The 20,072-nt window shown below is 34.1% G+C and overlaps 1 protein-coding gene across 9 annotated transcripts in view; it reads right to left on the bottom strand.

Annotated features, from left to right (window-relative positions):
- EYA4 (EYA transcriptional coactivator and phosphatase 4) overlaps positions 1-20,072 on the bottom strand; it is a 368,182-nt gene that overhangs the window by 315,086 nt on the left and 33,024 nt on the right. For 7 of the 9 annotated variants that reach the window (XM_074187619.1, XM_074187616.1, XM_074187621.1 and 4 more), the window contains exon 1: positions 18,347-18,719. The exons of 1 other annotated variant lie outside the window; for it this stretch is intronic. The gene's annotated coding sequence lies outside the window, so the exon portion shown is untranslated. Of the gene's footprint in view, positions 1-17,841; positions 17,981-18,346; positions 18,720-20,072 lie in introns of those variants that run through there. One more of the 9 variants, XM_074187617.1, reaches the window with a different exon arrangement.

Genomic DNA, 20,072 nt, shown 5'->3' with positions numbered 1-20,072 from the left:
TTTTGATATCATGTTCATTGTGGAATAAGTATTTGGTAGGAAGTGAGTCAAATCTTAACTTGCTTGGCCCCTTTATCATCAAGAAAATAGTAATAAGAAGTCTATATTGAACCTTAAAGTTCCTTCCCCTACCTAGACTAACAATATTTAAGGGAGTAGAGAGATATAATTCTAGCCAAATATTCCCTATTTTTGAAGAAAGTCAAACAGCCAAGCCTATGACCAGAAAAGCAGGAGTCACTAGAGATGTCTATTCTGATCTTCCTGTGTCACATTTAGACAATAACACTCATTATAGCACTTAACCTCCAGGGCATCTCTGAAAGTGGGAGAAAATTTACTAAAAAGGCAGTCTGGGAAAGGGGTATTAAAGTAGAATTTTTCCAGAGGTTTTATACTCTTTTGTATATGTTTTCGCATGAAGTAAAGTTTTAGACTTATTAAAATGAAAAGGAGTTTCATCAAACACTAAAAGCAATGTGCTAAAACATATTATACTCAATATGAAAATACTTCAAAAAGCAATATGCTCAAACAAGAATACTATAGTTATTTAATTATTTCTATTCCAATGTAAATTTGAAAGAAAACATTTAAATGGTGTTATTTAATTATTATAATAGCATTGTATGTAATACTATATTATATAATACATTATATAATTATTACATTATTTTAATATAATATGTATTATAATAATAAATTATATAATAGTGTTACATAAATTACCTCATTTGATTCTCTCCAAAAACCAAAGAGGTAAATGTTAGTATTATTTCCATTTTACAGATGCAAAAATTGAGGCCAAGAGGAAATAACCAGCTTGCCTGAACTCATAAATGTCTGAGGCAAGATTTGAACCCAAGTGATCCTAATCCAGTGTCAGCGTATCATGCATTATAGTATGCTTCCTCTTTGATTTTAGAGACTTTAAATAGGTTTAGTCATCCTATATATTTCCTTTCATTTGACTCCCAGTGCAGTATAGAAAAGGGATTTTGGAGGGATATAAAACATGACTCCAGTTGATAAAACATCTTCAGATTGAATATATCTACCATTACCAAAAATTATACTATAAATGAAAATCTGTTTTTTCAAGTAACTTGGTACTCTTTTCCCATGGTGTAAGATCTGTGAAAACAAGAATTATCCCCATGTTGTTATATTAGGCAAGTCACATAATTATATATCAGTTTCTTATTTTATAAACCTCACAGGTTTCAGTCATTAAAAAGTCACACAAAAGTTCCTTTAAAGAAATGAATGAGGAAACGGAAGTTCAATTTTATAATGATGTTGCTCTTGAGACACATTAGTTCTTTCAAAAATTAATTAAAATGTGGAAATATTATTAATTCATATAGAATAGTGAACAAAAAAAGGAAAAGAAAGAAATAAGGAAAAGAGTTTGAGGAAAAAGAGAAGTGAAAAAAATGAAAAAAAAGAAAGGAAGAAGCCCAGTTTAATGGAACACCAGAGATTCAAGTAACATGAAATGCACTTTATTTACAACTTTATTTACAACTCTGTCATTGTCTTGCTCTAAAACTTTGAGGAAATATTCAACTTTATAGTGCATAATTTCTCAAACTCTAAAGAGGTTATGTTAACTGCAATTTAATTTTCTCCTGGAGACAAGATTTTTTATTAATTAATCTTTTCAAAAACTGTTTTACTTTTCTTGATTAAAAGACAAATAATAGAACTATATCATATTTATACATATATATTTCTATGTATATCTATATGTTTTCTTGTAGAATACAAGAATGCATAAATTTAATATTCTAAAGGATATGAAGATATTTGGTTCTAATATCTATATCTGGAGTAGAATTGCATATTTTATCCATTTTATTTGGCAAATTATGAAATTTTGATCCAAAGAAATAGGTATGTTGATATTTTGCCTTTTTAAAATATTACCATCCTAGGATCTACCTAACTTTTGTTTTTTCCCCTAGACTGTTCCATATGTTTATATGGTATCATGAGGAATGCTGGTATGGTTTTGAAGGCCTCTTGCGTATTTCTTGGGTTCTGGCATTCTAATGCACAGTACTCTTGTAACCATAAAAGTACTCATGAGTGCTTCTGGAAATATATAACAAATCCTTAATCAATTTAAGAGCTTTTTTAACTGCATACATGAAATTTCTTGGGAGGAAAATGTCAGCTAGTCTTCATGTGTATAGCACTTAAGTTACCAAGAGAATCCCATCTCAAAGGTACAGAGCAATTTCCCTATAGTAATATAATTTTCTGTTTTGCATGTTTAAGTCTGCTAGGTCCCTTAGAATAACAGAAATTACTCAAAGGGAAAAAATTCACAAAATAATAGCCAAATTCTCTTTAAGTCCTGGAAATAAATTTATACTTGAAAGAGAAACATTATATTTTAAGTTAGTAAAGAATAATTTATATTAATTAATAGGGATATTAGGAAAATAATTTTCTGAGGATCAGAATTTTCTGAATATATATTGCTATCTTATAATTTGGCTCTTTTTAATAAAATTGAGTGAAGAGAAATATGTTTGAATATTCTTATTAATGATTTGCTATTTGAGAACAATGTACTTAATAAAGCTGAAGAGTCAGTGACAGATTCATTATGAAAAGTTTATTCTTACCAAATTTATTACAAAAGTAATTGAATAGCTAAAATATAGTAAAACATTGGATAATTGAGACAAGAGAAAATCACTTGTTTTGTGGAGGATAAGAGACTTCAGATGTAAAATATTGTATATGTGGGAAATTTATAGTGACTCAGTTTTATTTGCTATTTTTCTTTTAGAGGATGTAATATCATAAACTTTGCTACAAGGCAGGGCTCATGATGGGGTAGGAAGTGTTGATATAATTGGAAATGAATGATATAAAAATAAACCACAACAAAAGAATTTTTAAAGAACTATTCTTTACCTTTAAATCTCTTCTGTCCATTATCCATTCAAATCTAACTGATGTATTTGCCATTCACACAATTCCTTCTGCCATATCTTTGTACAGTGGTCTCTCACATCTAGAATGTTTCATGTCTTCACTATAGCCCAAAGATTCTTATTTTTTTAAAAGTCATGGACACCTTTGATAGTCTAGTGAAGTCATAATCTTTTAAATGCACAAAATAACATATATATTTTATTACCAAAGAAGTTAATTATGTTGAAATAAAGATATATATTTTTCCCCATACTAGGTTCAACTTAAAGGTCTGGTAAAATCTAGTTGTGAACTCCTTTGGGGCTTGAAGGTCTGTGGACCCAACATTAAGAGTTTCTATATTACAGACTCTTTTAGAATTACTAACTACTTAAAAGTCATGGTTCTCCATAAGTAAATTAGAGAAGTATGGAACAAAATACTTATCATATTTATGAATAAGAGAAGAATTTATGAATCAACAAGCAATAGAAAGCATTGTGAGATACAAAATTAATATATTTACATTAAGCTGAAAAAGTTTTATACAAATAAAACCAATGTAGCCAAGATTAGAAGTCAAGCAGAAAATTGATGGAAGGGGGGGATTTATAGCCAATTTCTTGCATAAAGATCATGATAAATGGCCAAAGAATATGAATAGACAGTTTTTGATAAAAAAAATCAAAGCTATATATAGTTTTATTAAAATGTACTAAATCATTATTGATTAGAGAAATGCAAATTAAAACAACTTTGAGGTATCATCTCATACCTATCAGATTGGCTAAAATGATTAAAGAGGGAAATGACAAATGCTAGAGGGAATGTTGAAAAGTTGAGACATTAATATACCATTGGTGGAATTGTGAACTGCTCCAAACATTTTGGGAGCAATTTGAAATTATGGCTAAACACTATGTATACCCTTTGCACCAGCAATATCACTATTAGGTCTGTTCCCTAATGTGATCATAGATGAATGAAAAGAACCTATATGTTGTAAAATATTTATAACAGCTCTCTTTGTGATGGCAAAGTATTAGGAAAGGGATATCTATAGATTAGCTGAATAAATTGGTTAGTTTTAGAAAAACACGAAAAGACTTGCATGAATTAATTCAGATTGAAATGAGCAGAACTGAACATTGTATACACTTATAGGTAATATTTTTCAAAGAGTAACTGTGAGTAATTAAACTATTATGAGTAATGTGAACACTCAAAACATCTATGAAAGACTTGTGAAGGAAAATGCATAAATTGTTAGATGGGATGTATTTTAAGATCTGGGTGCTAGAGAATGAATAACCGCACAGAGAATGAATTAAAAAAGGATAATATATAGAACTATGCATGGTATGATTCCACACACACACACACACACATTTTACATATATATATGTATGTATATGTATATGTATATATACATATATATGCACATACATAAATACACAAATATGTATATACATATACATACATACATATATATATGTATGTATGTATATGTACATATGGTTGAGAGGGAACAAGGGAGAAAACACAAAACACAAAATGTTACCAAAAAACCCCAAAACAACCAAAGAAGCAAAGATGAAATTATTTTCCAAGAAAGAGCAACAAATAAACAAACAAATAAAAGTAAAAGCATAGCTCATGTGGTACTCCCTTAATAAGGCTTTCTCTATTCTTTCTAATTATTAGCTTCTCTTTCTTGAAATAATTTTTTGTTTTACTTTGTATGCTCTTTGCCACCACCCTATAACACCCTCTTCTTGAGGGAATAAATTGTTTCTGCTTTAGTTTTGTATTACAAGTGCCCTACATATAATAACCACTAAATGTTTGTGGAATTGAATTAAATATAATCATAATTACCTATGATCTTCAAGTTTTTCATTTAAATCTACAGCCAATATCTATAGGGCAAGAAGAGTTGTTTTGGTAAATTTGGTTTTCTTTCACAAAAGAAAAAATACTCTATTACAACAAAATAAATTCATATACCACATACCAAAATGATTTATGTTGATAAAAAAACACAATTTCCTGTTTATTTTACACTCAAGGAAATTGTGACTCAAGTTAAATGACCTGCTATTAGGAAACAGGAAAGAAAAACTGAAAATAATGTTTGAATGATGTTTCATACGAAACTGGCATAAGAATAAATAAATATATATATATATATATAAATTTATATTATATGCATCTACATAAGTATTTGGGTGATAGGACTCAAATTATAAATGTAAAGAATTTTTCTTAGATTCAGCAAGATGCAGTGTTAAGAACAATGAACTATAGATATGAAGACATGAATTCTCATCCTTCCTTGGTCGTATACTAACTGGGACCATAATAAAGTTATTTAATCTCTCTGAGACCCAGTTTCATCACGTTTAACTAGAAATAGCTATAATGAGCACAAAGCAAATGGAGATTTTTCCAAGGATAATGTCACGGGAAAGTGGGGATGAGGGATGGGTAGCTTTGTTACTGCAGCTGTTCTTCCCATGTCTCCCCATTGTAGACTTTGCTGAAGGATATATCCTGGCCCATACCACCAGATTACTGTCCCTAAGGTACCATCACTGTGGCATTTCCCCCCAACCTTTCCAGTATAAGTGTCAGGATCTCAGTGACTCCCTTCTAAGCTACATATATGGTCAAACTGTTCCCTGTTGCTGTCTACCTCCCTCCAGTTGTTTTATACCCAGGTAAAAGAATTCCTATTTTAAACTTTGAAAGTGGGATGTAAAATCTATGCTTACTTGTCATAAGTTTTGCTTGAGATCATGTTCCTGAAAGCACCAGAACCAGTGCTTTTTATTTTCCAATCAAAAGAACCAATAAAATTTCAAGAAAAAATCATAAATTTAAAAAATTTAAAAAAGAAACTTTTAAAAAGAAAATCAAAATTTTAATTTCATGTTTATCTTATGCATTAGAAACAATCAAACTTGGGGAAAGAGTAAGCAGTGGAAATAATAGATTATACTTAGTTTCTACCCCCATGTAAAAGCAAACAAAATATATCACATAACCACAACATCTGTGGGCTCCAAATTCTGACTTTCTGACTGATTAGATTTAGATTTGGGCATTATAGATGGGATAGTATAATTTTCAAGTTCTTCCTATATAAACTTCTATAAAGTTCAATTCAATAAGTATGCATTAAATGTTGAATTTGTTCAAGCATTCTATTATTCTTAGAAAAGGGACACAAATTAATCAATTCAAAGGCATTTATTAGGCATCTACCATATTCCAGACACTATTCTAGGCATGGGATACAAAGAGAGAAATGAAATAGACCCTACCCTCAAAGTCCTTATCTTGGAACTCACGTGTGTGTGTGTGTGTGTGTGTGTGTGTGTGTGTGTGTGTGTGTGTATAAAATAAGGTAGTTTGGAAGGGAGATGCTTGTATCTGAGAAGCTCAAAAAAGGTTTCATGTAGACCCTTGAGCTGAACTTTGAAGCAAACTCAGGATTTTGGGAGGCTGAAGTGAGGAGGGAGTGTCCCCTAAGCACAAGGGGGCAGTTTATACAAAGGCACAGGGACTGGAGATAAAAGTTAAAGGAGAAAAACAACTCTCACACTTATTCACTGCCCAATCTCTATCTCAATATAGGGAAATCGTGAATTACATCACCAAAATGATTCATGCAGAAAAAAGCACAATTTTTGTAACTATTTGAAACACTAATTTTAATTTCATGTTATTTTTGGATGGCTAAGTCAGTGTTTTTTGGCTAAATGAGTAAGTTAGAGTGGCTTTTGAAGGGTCTTGTTCATCTTTTTGTGGGAAATGCCTAAAAACAAACCACTAGAAACTAAACAAAATTTTTTCCTTACTCAGTGTGCATGAAAAAAAAAGGAACCCTCACTATCACTAAGAGGTCTACTGTATATTTTACAGACACATAAGGGATTTATGGTCCCCACACTTTCATAAATTGACACAAACAAAATATAGTGAAAAAGGAGCTGCCTCTTACATCTGTATATCTGGAGATTAAACACACACACACACACACACACACACACACACAAACACACTGATATTTAAGATGATCTCAGCAGAAAGCATTTGAGGAGGGACCAGTTTGTTTCTTAGGGAACTCAAATGAAAAACCAAATACTAAAACCTCAAGCAGAAATATGTCTTTTATTCTTCAGTTTATACAAACTTCTCCATTAAAATTCTACTCTGATGCCTCATCTTGACATGGAAGTGACCCTGGGTTCCCAAAGGCTATGTTAACTTGAGACCAAACTGGAAAAGTTTCAAGTTCAGGCTTGATGAAGTACTTATACATCTATTTATCTGTCCTCTAATGACCAGTCCAATAATATTCAGAGGGGTAAACCATCAAATTGGTGTCAGTTATGAAATTTAGGCCACAGCAAGTCTCATAGATCATCCTCTAAAATGAAGATCAGCTGAGATTTCTGGCCATGGAGAAAACCCTTACCCTCCTGAAACCATGGATTCTTAAAGTCCTAAAGATTATTTAAGCATTATGAGATAGAAATAGGTACAGAAGTATAATTCCTTATTTCCTAGGATTCATTGCTTTAAAAAAATGTAATTTGTTACTATGGAAGCCACTGATGAGATTCTCTTTTATATTTATTTTATTTTTAATTTGTGTAATAAACAAGTATTTCCATAATGTAGTACTATAAAAATGTTGCACATGAAACTGAAAATCTACCATATGCAACTTGCTATACCTTTAATTACAGAACAAAGTTAAACATATAATTTCTCCCCCTTTTTTCCTTCCCTCTGCCTGCCCTGGCCTAGAGATGGCCACCATTAGACACAAATAGATAAAAAGATAGATAAATAGATTAATAGATAGATTGGTATATCTATATATATATACATAAATTCAAAATTATTCAATACACACACTTCTATTTATCAATTCTTTCTCTGGATGTGGATAGCATTTTTCTTCATATGTTTTTTATAGTTAATTTGGGTACAATAGTCAAAATTCCTTGTATGCTCAAACCTTAGATTGGTATTATTTTTATTATGGACTCTTTTATCAGTATAGTGATGTCTATGAACCGCTTCTCGAAATAGCTTTTCATATTCATAAAGCAAAATACATAAGGTTACAAAGAAAACAAAATAAAAGTACTGTGATCAAAATATATAAGAAAGCAAAATTATATATTTTTTGAAATCTATCTGTCCTGGGGCTCTAGATCAAAGATTCCTCTTCCAGAAGGAGAACTAAACAATACAATCTTTTGTAAAATAGCATCAATGCAGAAATACTTTATGAAATTTACATATATATAGGGGTGGTGCAGTGGATAAAGCACCGGCCCGGGAGTCAGGAGTACCTGGGTTCAAATCCGGCCTCAGACACTTAATAATTACCTAGCTGTGTGGCCTTGGGCAAGCCACTTAACCCCCCATTTGCCTTGAAAAAACCTAAAAAAAAAAGAAATTTACATGTGGCATTTTAGGGTATGAATCTTTTGAGGGTAGGAAAATATAGCATATTCATTTATTAGATATTAACAAAGAAAACTATCATACAAGTCCCAATCAACAAATATTCAGATTTAGTATTCCAATAGGCCCACAAAAAATTTTCTTTGGAAGAATTCACGAATTTAAAACAAATTTGATTTTTGATGAGGCTTAAGATAAGTGATCTCTATTTAGAATGTTTCCCTATGTCAGAAGAGCTGAAAGTAGGGGTAGGTTGGACTCAGGTAGATGTCACCATAAGTCTTTTCCAAATATTCATGGGAAGGGGAAAAATTTTCATATATCTTTTTTATGGAAAATGCAAAGATAACTTTCTCAGTATTTACATATATTTCCCTTTCAATAGCATCTTAATAATAGCATTTATGTAATTTTTAAGGTCTGCAAAGCATCTTTTAGATATAACTATATACATGTAAATGTATGAACATATGCATATTAAATATATATAATATATATTTAAATATATATTTTATTTGATCCTAACAAGAAGGGAACAATTATTTATTGAGTGTTAAGTGCTAGATATTATGTGCCTTACAATGACCTCATTTTGTACTTACAAAAAAATCTGACAGGCAGATAGTATTATTATCCCCATTTATGGTTGGGGAAACTGTCAAATTATTGAGATTGAATTTGCAATTTGCTCAGTGTAAGAGCTATTAATCTCATCTACAGAGGAGAAAACTAAGGTAGATAGAGGTTAAGCAATTTGCCTAGGGTCACACAACTATCAAGTATCTGAGGGTATGGTGCTCTGCCCACTGTGCCACCAAATATTTTGAAGATAATTTTTTGCACATCCTTAATATAAAGAAAAAACTGCTTAAGTTATAGTTAATTCCAGTAATAGTAAATTGTATGTTTATTTGTACAATAAAATGGACAGAAAAGCATCAAATGAATGTGTAGAAATTGATTAAATAATAGACTCATAGAAAATACTCTATACAAAAAATAATTTGTTTAATTTTTTTAGTAATTAAAAACATAAATGAGGATTTGTGTTTCAAACTGAGTATCATGTTAAACCATTGAGGCAGCTAGGTGGCGCAATGAAGAGAGTTCTAGCCCAGGAGTTAGGAAGATCTGAAATCAAATTTGATTTGGTTCAAACAGCACCTTGGTTTTTCTACTCTGTAAAACTGGGGATAATAATAGAACCTGTACCCCAGGATTTTTTTAAGGATAAAATGAGACAATATTTATAAAAAGTCTTTGCAAACCTCAATGTGCTATGCAAGAACTATTATTATTATTTATCATTATCAAAGCTTCTTAAGCATTTTTAGCATGAAAGTCTTGTTTAGAAGAAAGTTTCATATTCCATGTTTACAAAATGTAGGCATGATGTGATGTTGAATATTTCAATCTAATGAAGACATAAAACATAAAAGGTATATCATATCATATTACAGGAAACTTCATACTTTTTGACAATGCATACTAATAAAGAAAAAGTTCCCATAAAATAAACATTTTCCTCTGGTGAAAGATAAACTATAGCTACTTTCTTTGAAATGAGTCATCAGAATACCCTAATACAAGAGAACAGAAAAGGGATTATGAATACATCAGTGAACTCAGGTGACTCAAGCTTCTTTCCTGTACAGAGATTTACCTCCTACGTGCCACATTCCCCCACCCAAAGGAATCAGATATGAAATCCTATACACTTGTCAAATATTTTTTGTGTCCTCCATCAACAGATACCAGTATGACCTTCAAATGTATGTTTTGAGATGAAAATATTAAATGAAACTTTAAAAGACTTAGTCAAATTTACTATTTAATACATTTGCAAAAGGCAGCAAGACTCTACAAGCATGGCTGAAAATGCAAATCTTCTTAAATGGCTATACGCTTTGGATATTCTCAGATATAGGGTTATCATAAACATCTAGGTATCAAGTAATGAATTCTCTGATGTTTCATGCAAAAGTGAGGATAGTGTTGAAGGAATTCATCCATCCTGCATGAGGCTGACTCTAAAAAAAATGTGTTGCCTTCCAGTTCTAAGATTATAGATAGTAGTCAAGGTCCAATGATAATAGACTGTAAGTTATAGAGATGACAATAGTTATGCCCATGCTACCTATAATCATAGATATACCAAGGCAATTCATGGTAAGCTATAAAAACATTCCTCAGAATTCAGTTGGAGAGTTAAACATATTTCCCTTCTACTAATGGCCACCTCCTCTCTCTGACTCAACACTGGATTTGCGTTAAAGGGACAGCATAAGCAATGTTTGTAACCGATGTAGTATGATACACTATGATTTTAGGTCATTTTTCCTCCCTTGAAACAATTTCATTATGTTTAAAATGAAGAGTTAGATTTGTTCATCTCTGAAATCCTTTCTGGCTCTAACGATCAAATACTCAAATATATATTAGTCATCTGATCAACTCTGTGCTAGGGAACTCAATAGTTGTAGTGATGGTGATTTTTAAGTCTACAGAATAAATTCAGTCTTTTTGCTCTTAGATATAATAGAAAATTAGGAGAGGGGATTCAGCGTCACAAACATAAGCCTTAAATGTCATCATTCAAAAACATTGGGATTCATCAGTTTCAGTGGATCTCCAACTACAATATCAAGAGTATTTAAAATTCTGCAGAAGAAAATCGAAAGATCATTGTAATATACTTGATTCTTGGTTCAATTGATAAAAGTAGTAACTTACTTTAATAGATGTTAATTTCAAAAGATAAGATGAAGAAAAAGAGTTAAGTAATATTTCATGAGATCTCAAGAATGTTGAGATGTATCATATCAATATTTTATTCACCCTTTCAATTTGTTCATCACATGAAATTAAAAATCACAACAATCACTAAGAAATTCAGTCAGAAGTGAAATTACATAAATACATGTATATTATATATATATATATATATTATATATTTGCAAAAGGCAGTAATATTCTGCACACATAACTGAAAATGCAAATCTTCTTAAATGGCAACACCCTTTGGAAATTCCTAAATACAGTGTAATACAAGAATTTCCAAAATGTATATATATAATTTTACCTAGAACACACAGAGTAATATTATATAGGATATAGCATATAAGATAAAATATGCTTATGGATAAAATTTCAAACATTATCAAATATTTTCCCATTTGATTCTCAAAAATTTCTGTGAGTTAGGAGTTATTATTATTATCCTAATTTTACAGTTGAGAAAACTGAGATAGTAAGAGGTTAGGTGACTTGTCCAGGTTCACCTGTCTAAAACTAGGAAGTGTATGGATCTGGATTTGCACTCAGGTCTTTCTAAATCCAAATGCAGCATTACATCCACTATGCCACCTAGTTCATCAAAATTTCATGATATGAGCTCATAGGTATTAATGAATTAATTATAGTCCATTTTTATAGAACTATTGCATTTGTAAAAAAAAGTAAAGCAGGAAAAGAACACTAGTAATAATTCATGTAAGGTATAATTATAGACTTTTTATAGAACTATTGCATTTATGTAAAAAATGTCAGGCAAGAAGAGCATAATAGTAATAATTCTTCATGTATGCAAATTAGACAAGTGAAGGGAGAGAGCATTCAAAATTCTAGAGCATCAACTTTGAGAATGTTAACTACTGCAAGAATGAATGGTCTGATCAGCATAAAGATACATGTATTTACACATGCATGTGTGAATGCTCATTTATACATGTGTACATGTATGTATATAGACACATTTGTATTATATATTAAGCAGCTAGGTGGCATAGTGATTAGAAGCAGGAATATGGAATCAGAAAGACCTGAATTCAAATTCCACTTCAGGTACCTATTACCTGTGGCAACTGAGGCAAGTTACTTATCTTGTTTACCTCAGTTTCCTCAACTGTAAAATGGGGATAATTATAGTACCTAATTCTCTGGATTGTTGTAAGGATCAAATGGATGAATCTTTGTAAAGTACTTAGCAGTGTCCAGCACAAAGTAGACACTATTTAAATCCTGCTTATCATTATTATTAATATTATTAATATGTACATATAAACACAGATATGTATTATGTGTATATATAGGGGACTAATTTTATTAATGTAAAGTAAAAGCAAAACTACAACAATTTAAATGTTTAACAGCTTCTGTTGGTTTGGGGGTAACAGTATGTTAAAAAAAAACATGGAAAAATAGACTAAGCACTTGCCCGGTGTTTACATCATGAAAAAGTATACAATAATTGGGGAGACTTTGACATTCATTAAGCATAACCTACTGGAGAAAATAAATTTTATTTCTGAGGATTATTTCTTTAAACATATCTGAAGAGAGCGCTAATGGTGACAAATTCTATTTTCCTTTGGGAAAGAATATTAAAGTTCCAAATTTTGACATAAAAGGTAATTTTTTCCCACTATGGCTAAGCATGAACCACATATTTTTAACTATCTTTAAATCAGTCATGACCTCTAAAGGCATTCACTATGTAAGATCAATATAAACAAAATAAAATAGCTCACAATCATTGTCCAAAGGAAAAGCATTTGAAAAAATCCATTGCCCTACTTAATATTTGGTAAATATGCATAATGTTCACCAAGGAAATATTTTTCTACATTTTAAGTCTAATATAAAAGACATAGGGTCATAGAGATCTATTGTACCTTGAGTGAACAAAACAACACCAAGAAAGATAAAGTGGTATATCTTATTTTGAAATGTACTTTTTAAGTGGTATATACTTCCTACATATGAAATTTCAAAATAGTCTGCTGCATTATCCTACTGAAACTGTACTCTGAAACCATTACTACATAATGTTAATACCTGGTCTTTGCCCACAGTCTCCACAACAAGACCTACTTTTGAAGGATAATGTTCAATATATCATCCAAAGAAAACAAAGAATTTTTTTAATGTCTCAAAAATATTCAAAAGCAATCCAACTTTTATAGGTCACTAAGTTTCTCATTTACACATTTAATCTATTACAGAATTTTAAATATGAAAATTATAAAATTCTGAAAGACCAAAATGTTTTATGTCTTCAATATTAACCTACACAGCATCTCAGAGGAAAAAATCCAACTAAAAGCCCAATGGTGTCCAATATCAAACTGTATTATTGTCTCAGGTCTCCAAGATCAATTATCACTTTTCAATGGCATAAAAGGCAACAATGAGATTCATTAATGATATCACTAAAATAGTCCTTAGCAACCTGCAGAAAAGTGATTTTGATAGCTTAAAATACTCTATTTTTCAATGGAACAACCCTTCCTATTTTCCCCTTTTATCGATGGAAGTAATTTACAATACCATATTTCTTTCATATTTATAATACCATATTTCTTTCATGGGAAAAATATTCATATAACATAGTTATCAGAGAATAAAGCAGATAGTAAAATTAAGCTTTACCAACGCATGTATAAATATACACGCATATTTGCATACAGGTTATATTGTGTGCATACAAAACCACATATAGACATGAAATATACCAACAATTTCAAATTATATCTATAATCTAAATATTGATCAAGGTTTTAAAATAATTAAAAAACATCTGAAAGTTGCATTACTGCTTTGAAATATGCTATTCTTGTTTATTTTCTTGTGTGCAGATTAAAAACTAAAATTATAAACATTCAAAATCACCACATTAAATATATATCTAACTGCTGAACGCAGTACCAACATCCTAAAATTAAATATGCTTATCATCTTATAATAATTCATAATAACACACTGACCAATGTAAAAAGCACTTTATGATCATTTCACTTCTTAGGTCAGTGAGAACAGTGGAACCTTGCAACTTCATCCAATACCTATGAGTATCAGTTTCTTTCAACTAGTAACCATTGTAATAAAATCCTTCACTATGTTTCTGAATACAATTAGTTTAAGATTCTCCATAGGGAGGCATTATAAAAGTTTAAGAAATCCAAGTACCCTATCCATATGTAAGAAAACTTGCAAGAATGTATTTTCAATTATAAAACAAGGTTCATGACATATATGTTCATCCTTTTTTAGAGCCAATATTCAAAAGGTCTTCTACTTTTGTTAGGACACTTTTCTATTTATTTCTTAAAGCAGTGATCTGAAATATTTACTACCAGACAGTACCTAATTTTAGGTTTTAAGTGCTTTAGCAGCTCTATGAAATATGATCAGCAGCTGCAATGTAGAACTATGCTGAATAAACTCCTTAGAAAGGGAGACCTGCTTCACTCAAAGTTCATAATGTCCCTTCATTTACCTAACAGAAAAAAGATAATGAAAAACATAATAAATACTTCCAGTCTTAAATTACTTGACACTTCACTAAGTCTTGAAAAGGATTATCTCCCCTCTACTCAAATTTTGTATAAAAGGTGTGTGGTTTCAATGAGTGAATCATATTTAATTTTATCATTTGAAAGATGGAATGTGAACTATCCAATGTCTCAACTTTCATAACAATAGTTATGGTTATTATACCCTCCTTTACTTTTCTAAGAAATATGGTTAATTTAATTCTACTACATAAAATAAATAAAATAAAATGCCAAGCCACACAAATGTATTTTTAGAATTTAGCATCAATCATTTAGAGCTTGCAACAGAGATTAAAAACATGAAACTGGACACTGTATTTCCAGTGGCTGTGTACAATTTATTTACACCCAAAGTCTCAACATAAGTAAAAAGGGAACTTTCTGATATGGAGAACTTATTCTTTCTAAATATATTTTTTTCTCACAAGGAGAGATGTTTTTTTTTATTTCTGGAAAGAGGAATTTAAACAAAAATTCTTTAAAAATGGCATTTTTCAAACATTCATTTTAGAAGTATAACTATGATTGAAAACGATAATTGTAATTAACCATAAAATATTCAAATTTTCAAGCTTTAACTGCAAGTTAGACTGAAGGTAACAATATATATGAAAATTGTAAAATAGATATAGATAGCAAATATTTTCCCCCAAATTATATTTCTATCTCAAATACTATCCATTTCAATAAAAAAAAGCAGAAGCAAATTCAGATGAATTTAACACTAAGCATTGTGTACAAACACGTATTTGCATACAACTAAATTTTAAGCTTTGAAATAATATTTGCAGGTGAATCTTTCTAAACTCATTTAAATCTGTTGTTTTTGAAAAAAAAATAATTTGCTAAATCTTGAAATGTTTTTTTGAAATTAGAAAAAAAATGAAGCTTTTTCCTAAAACTAATGTTGTATTTGGAGAGGCTAAATAAATAAATGTTCTTGTACAATAATTTCTTACAGTTGAACTGTGAATGATTGATTTTAAACCTTTTCTATGGAATATAATAAACAATAAACATGGGAGAGTTATTTTCTTTTTTGCATTTTTCTCTTACTGCCAAAAAAAAAATAGACTCCTGGTTACGTAGATCACTGTTTCTGGCATTCCAATCCGCATACAACTGTACATTTCCTTTTACGTGAATTTTCTATCGCTTACTTGGAATACTTAACTTTTAGTTAAAATATACCCACAAATAATTAAGAACACATTTAATCCTTTAAAACCCTCTATGGTAAATATTAAATATTTATTTCAAATTTTTCCTATTTTTTTTTTTTATCTGGCTCTCATTACCGCATTTGAGCGCTTAGGGCTTGAGGTAACTTCCTACAGAAGTCAAGAATGTATTTTTGTTGTTGTTCAGTATCAAGCTTATAAGAAAATTCTGGCTAGCGACCCCCTGAGTCGTACAGGTTAAAAAACAACAGCACTGGAGCCCTTTAATATTGTCAGCCTCCTAAGTTCAAATGAAACTTCAGAAGCCTAGGACTGGCAACTCGCTGTTGTGTTAAACGTTATTAAAGCTCCCACCTAAATCCCGCTGGAGTCTGATGCTAAAATTGACAAATACCGCTGGAGAACGTTCGCAAACAGTTGCTGTCGATAAGAATGCCATATTCGTGAAGACAAATTTCTCTCAATCAACTACATGCATCTCAGGGTGCAAGCCAGATAGAGGTAAGGGAAAAAGAAAACTGTTAAGTATGAGCCCTTAATGTGAAATCTAACCTGTTGGTTCTCTTAGGTATCAGATTTTGGAAGTGTCTGTAATGACAGCCAGGGAGGCAAATTAATGGCCACCAGCCCACTGGGTTTGAACACGGAGAATCCAGTTACCTCCTTACAGATCAAGTACACAACACACACGCACACAGAGGTCCTCCACGTGGAACTGTCTTGAAACCAAAACACATGTCTCTGCTCTTCTGTACTGCACCAGGCAAGAAAGGAACCTCCACCTTCCCTAGCTGCTCTCGGATTAAAATCCGTGAATGGTTTGAGTATCTTCTCCCACACTTTAGAGAGGAAGGAGGCAGAGAAAGAAAAATATGAATGGAAACAAACCCACGCAATCCTTGGGAAGCACAAGCCTTCTTCCCCTAGGGCAAGGAGATAGGGAAAACGGAGCGAAAAGCGAGTCTGCGATAGTATGCAAAAATTAAAAACTCTCCCTTACTGTTTTGTCCATCTGCTCTGCCTTGAGATTTCATCAGTAAACTCTCCTAATAACTCCAAGCTGTTCTGAGTTTTGTATACAAAGAAAGGATAATATTTAAGAGCTACTAAGTAAAGATTTTGGATGCTGGAGGGCGCAGATTAAACAAGCATACAAACTGTCAATTTACAAATACAGCTAACCAATACCGAAAAAGAAAAAAAAAATCAAGTCTTCGAGAGTCCCCCTTGCCCAGTACAGAAGACCCTGTTTCCTAGAATGGTCTCTGTCTACTATAGTCACGCGGCATTTCTTGGGGGGGGTGGGAGGGGAGAACTGTAATTTTTCCCCTGCATCCATGGAGAGTCAATGTAATTCTTCTGACTAGGCTAATTTCACGGATTCTGGCAAACTCCACAAGCTGTCCGCTCCACGGCACATAAAAAATTATTAAACACGGAACACCGTGGTGGACGTGCTCATAAAAGTCACTGGAAACTGTTCGTGCCTCCAGTGGAAAAGGGAACTGCCGGACTTGCTCATGCACCCCAACAAACAAAAACAGCAACAGAGCCCAAGTTTCCTCCGTCTCAAGGCGTAATTGGTTCAACATCTTTGTGCCAGCGACAGTTTAGGTGCATTCTCAAAATAAAAACTTAAAATAATCGAAGGTTCGTCCATGAGGATTGATTATTACTATGCTTGTTATTGGACGGGGAAGACAAGGACAGGTAAGTAAAGGAGGAACAATGAACCAGCAGCGAGGACCTAGCTGAGGGCTCGCAAAGGATTTCCCGGACCCCCCCGGTAACAAGACTTCCAGGGGAAGTGGCGAGATGCAAAGAATTCTGAGCAAGCGAGAGAGAGAGAGAGAGAGAGAGAGAGAGAGAGAGAGAGAGAGAGAGAGAGAGAGAGAGAGAGACATCACCTGAAGTGGAGTAGAAAGTTTGGCAGGGGAGAGGCAGCCCAGGTACCCACACCAGAGTTCAAAGTCCACAAGGTACGAGGAAAACAGGTTTCAAGCTGATCTCTCGGACATAGTGCAAGAACCATTCCCTCCACCATTCGCCCCCCCCCTCCCCAACTCCAAGTTGCTGATCTCCGGCAGTCGCTCTTTCTCTCCCCCTCTCTCCCCCTCTCTCCCCCTCTCTCCCCCTCTCTCCTCCTCTCTCCCCCTCCCCCACCTCTCTCTCTCTCTCTCTCTCTCTCTCTCTCTCTCTCTCTCTCTCTCTCTCTCTCTCTGTCCCTCTTCCCCCCTCCCCTCCCCTCTTCCCCCCGTTTCCCTCCCCCCTCGCCTCCACCGTAACTTTCGGTCTGAGCTGGGTCCATTTCCTCAGGGAGAATTAAGGACTAATCTCAAGCGAAGAACAATGACCCCCAAAAAGCAAAATTTCGCCGGACTTTTAGGGGAGTTAGAAAGATGGGATACTCACCCTGCTGGTGCACCGACAGCCGCAATTAAAACAAATGCTTAAGCCTCTGCTCCGTTTGTATAGCGAGTGTAAGGGTATGTATTTATTTATTTATTCTCCTCCCTTCTGGATGTCGAAGTCTCCCCTCTCTGCTGTTCCTCTGATGAAAGCAGAACATCCCCTTCGGCTATCCGCGCCCCCCCCCCCAAGAAGTACAGTACACCAGCGGGGGGAAAGGGTGGGGGTCCGTGGGAGAAGTCTAGGCTTAGCGGGGGGGAGGGGAGGCAGAGGTCCCCAACTTTTGAGTGACTTCCGAAACAAAACCAAAAAGCCAAGAGAAAGCCCCCACTCAGATAGTTGTCAAACACTCCCGTCCGGAGGAGAGGGGGCCCTGCCCCAGTTTCCAGGGCTATTAATCGTTTGGGGTGGGGGGGGAGGTGCTGGGCGGGGGTGGTGTTTGCAGCGTTTAAAAAGCGGAGGAAGCCCTGGGGAGCGGGGAGCGGAGCGTGCTCTGGAGCCGGAGCCGCTTCGCACTTGTGCCGAGGGGGGAGCCGTGGCGGGCGGCGCCTGGCTGAGGAGCCGCCGCCGCCGCTACTCCAGCTGCCCCTGCCCTCGCTGCCCGTCCCTCTGCCCCTGCAGCCGCCGCCGGGCAGGAGGCTGCCGCCGCACGACCAAGCCGCCCAAAGGCAGGGGGAGATGTTGGAGCGGCAAGCCGCAGTCCGGGAGGCTACGGGGTGAAACCCAGCGGACCACACTGAATGCGGCTTATTTCCCTTCAGGGGGCTGAGAAGGCTGTCACTAGTGGCAGGCTGGAGCAGGGAGCCGAAAGGGCTCTGGGCTTGAGGACAGCGGGAGTGAACTGTGGCAACACTTGTGACCTGCCTCCTCATGTCTCTCTGGCTCCAGCCAAGGCTGTCCTGCTACCTGAGGCAGGACACTCCCACCCCCTCCCAAGGGTATTGGAAGAACTCTTTGGACCACATTTTCCTTTCCCACCTGCTACTTGAGGAAGAGGAAGGAATTCTACGTTTCTCTCTCTCTCTCTCTCTCTCTCTCTCTCTCTCTCTCTCTCTCTTCTCTCTCTCACACACACACACACACACACACACACACACACTTTTATTGGACTCTGCTACATTCCCTTCTACCAAAATTGTTTCTATTTTGCTCGTAGAAAGCCGGGAGTCTTTTTTTTCAATCTTGGAGGAAAAAGGGAACAGACAGGAGGATTTTTTCCTCCTACCCTAACTGCTCCTCTCCTCCTCACCACTTCAATGCCACTCCAGTGCCAACCCCATGCTATTCATGAACCTCTGACAGATAGCTATGTGACACGAATAAATGAAGGCGTAACCAGTTTTGGAATGTGCTATACCAGAAGGGATTGCGCCACTTCAGCTCTGTGGGCAGGTATGGGAATCCTGGGCAGATGTCAAAGGTCAGTTCAGCCAAAATTGGATTCCAGAGCCAGCTGACTTAGCTCAATGATTTTAGAAGCATCTTGCTGAAGTAACAGTTTTTACTTGATACCTCTGACTGTGTATATAGATTGTATTTATCAAAACCTACGCAAAGCCACATAAAATAATTAATAAATAATTTGTATTCCCATCTTTTTTTCAAACCTGTTGATTTATTTAAATGATCTTATGCCATGAAAGCTGCCATTTATAAGTTAAAATACATCTGCATCTATCTATTTATATATCTGTCTATAGCTATATCTATCTACCTTTTCATATATCAT

Source organism: Macrotis lagotis, chromosome 5 (assembly GCF_037893015.1).
Source record: "Macrotis lagotis isolate mMagLag1 chromosome 5, bilby.v1.9.chrom.fasta, whole genome shotgun sequence".
Classification (NCBI taxonomy): domain Eukaryota; kingdom Metazoa; phylum Chordata; class Mammalia; order Peramelemorphia; family Peramelidae; genus Macrotis; species Macrotis lagotis.
This window is presented reverse-complemented; position numbering and strand designations above follow the sequence as displayed.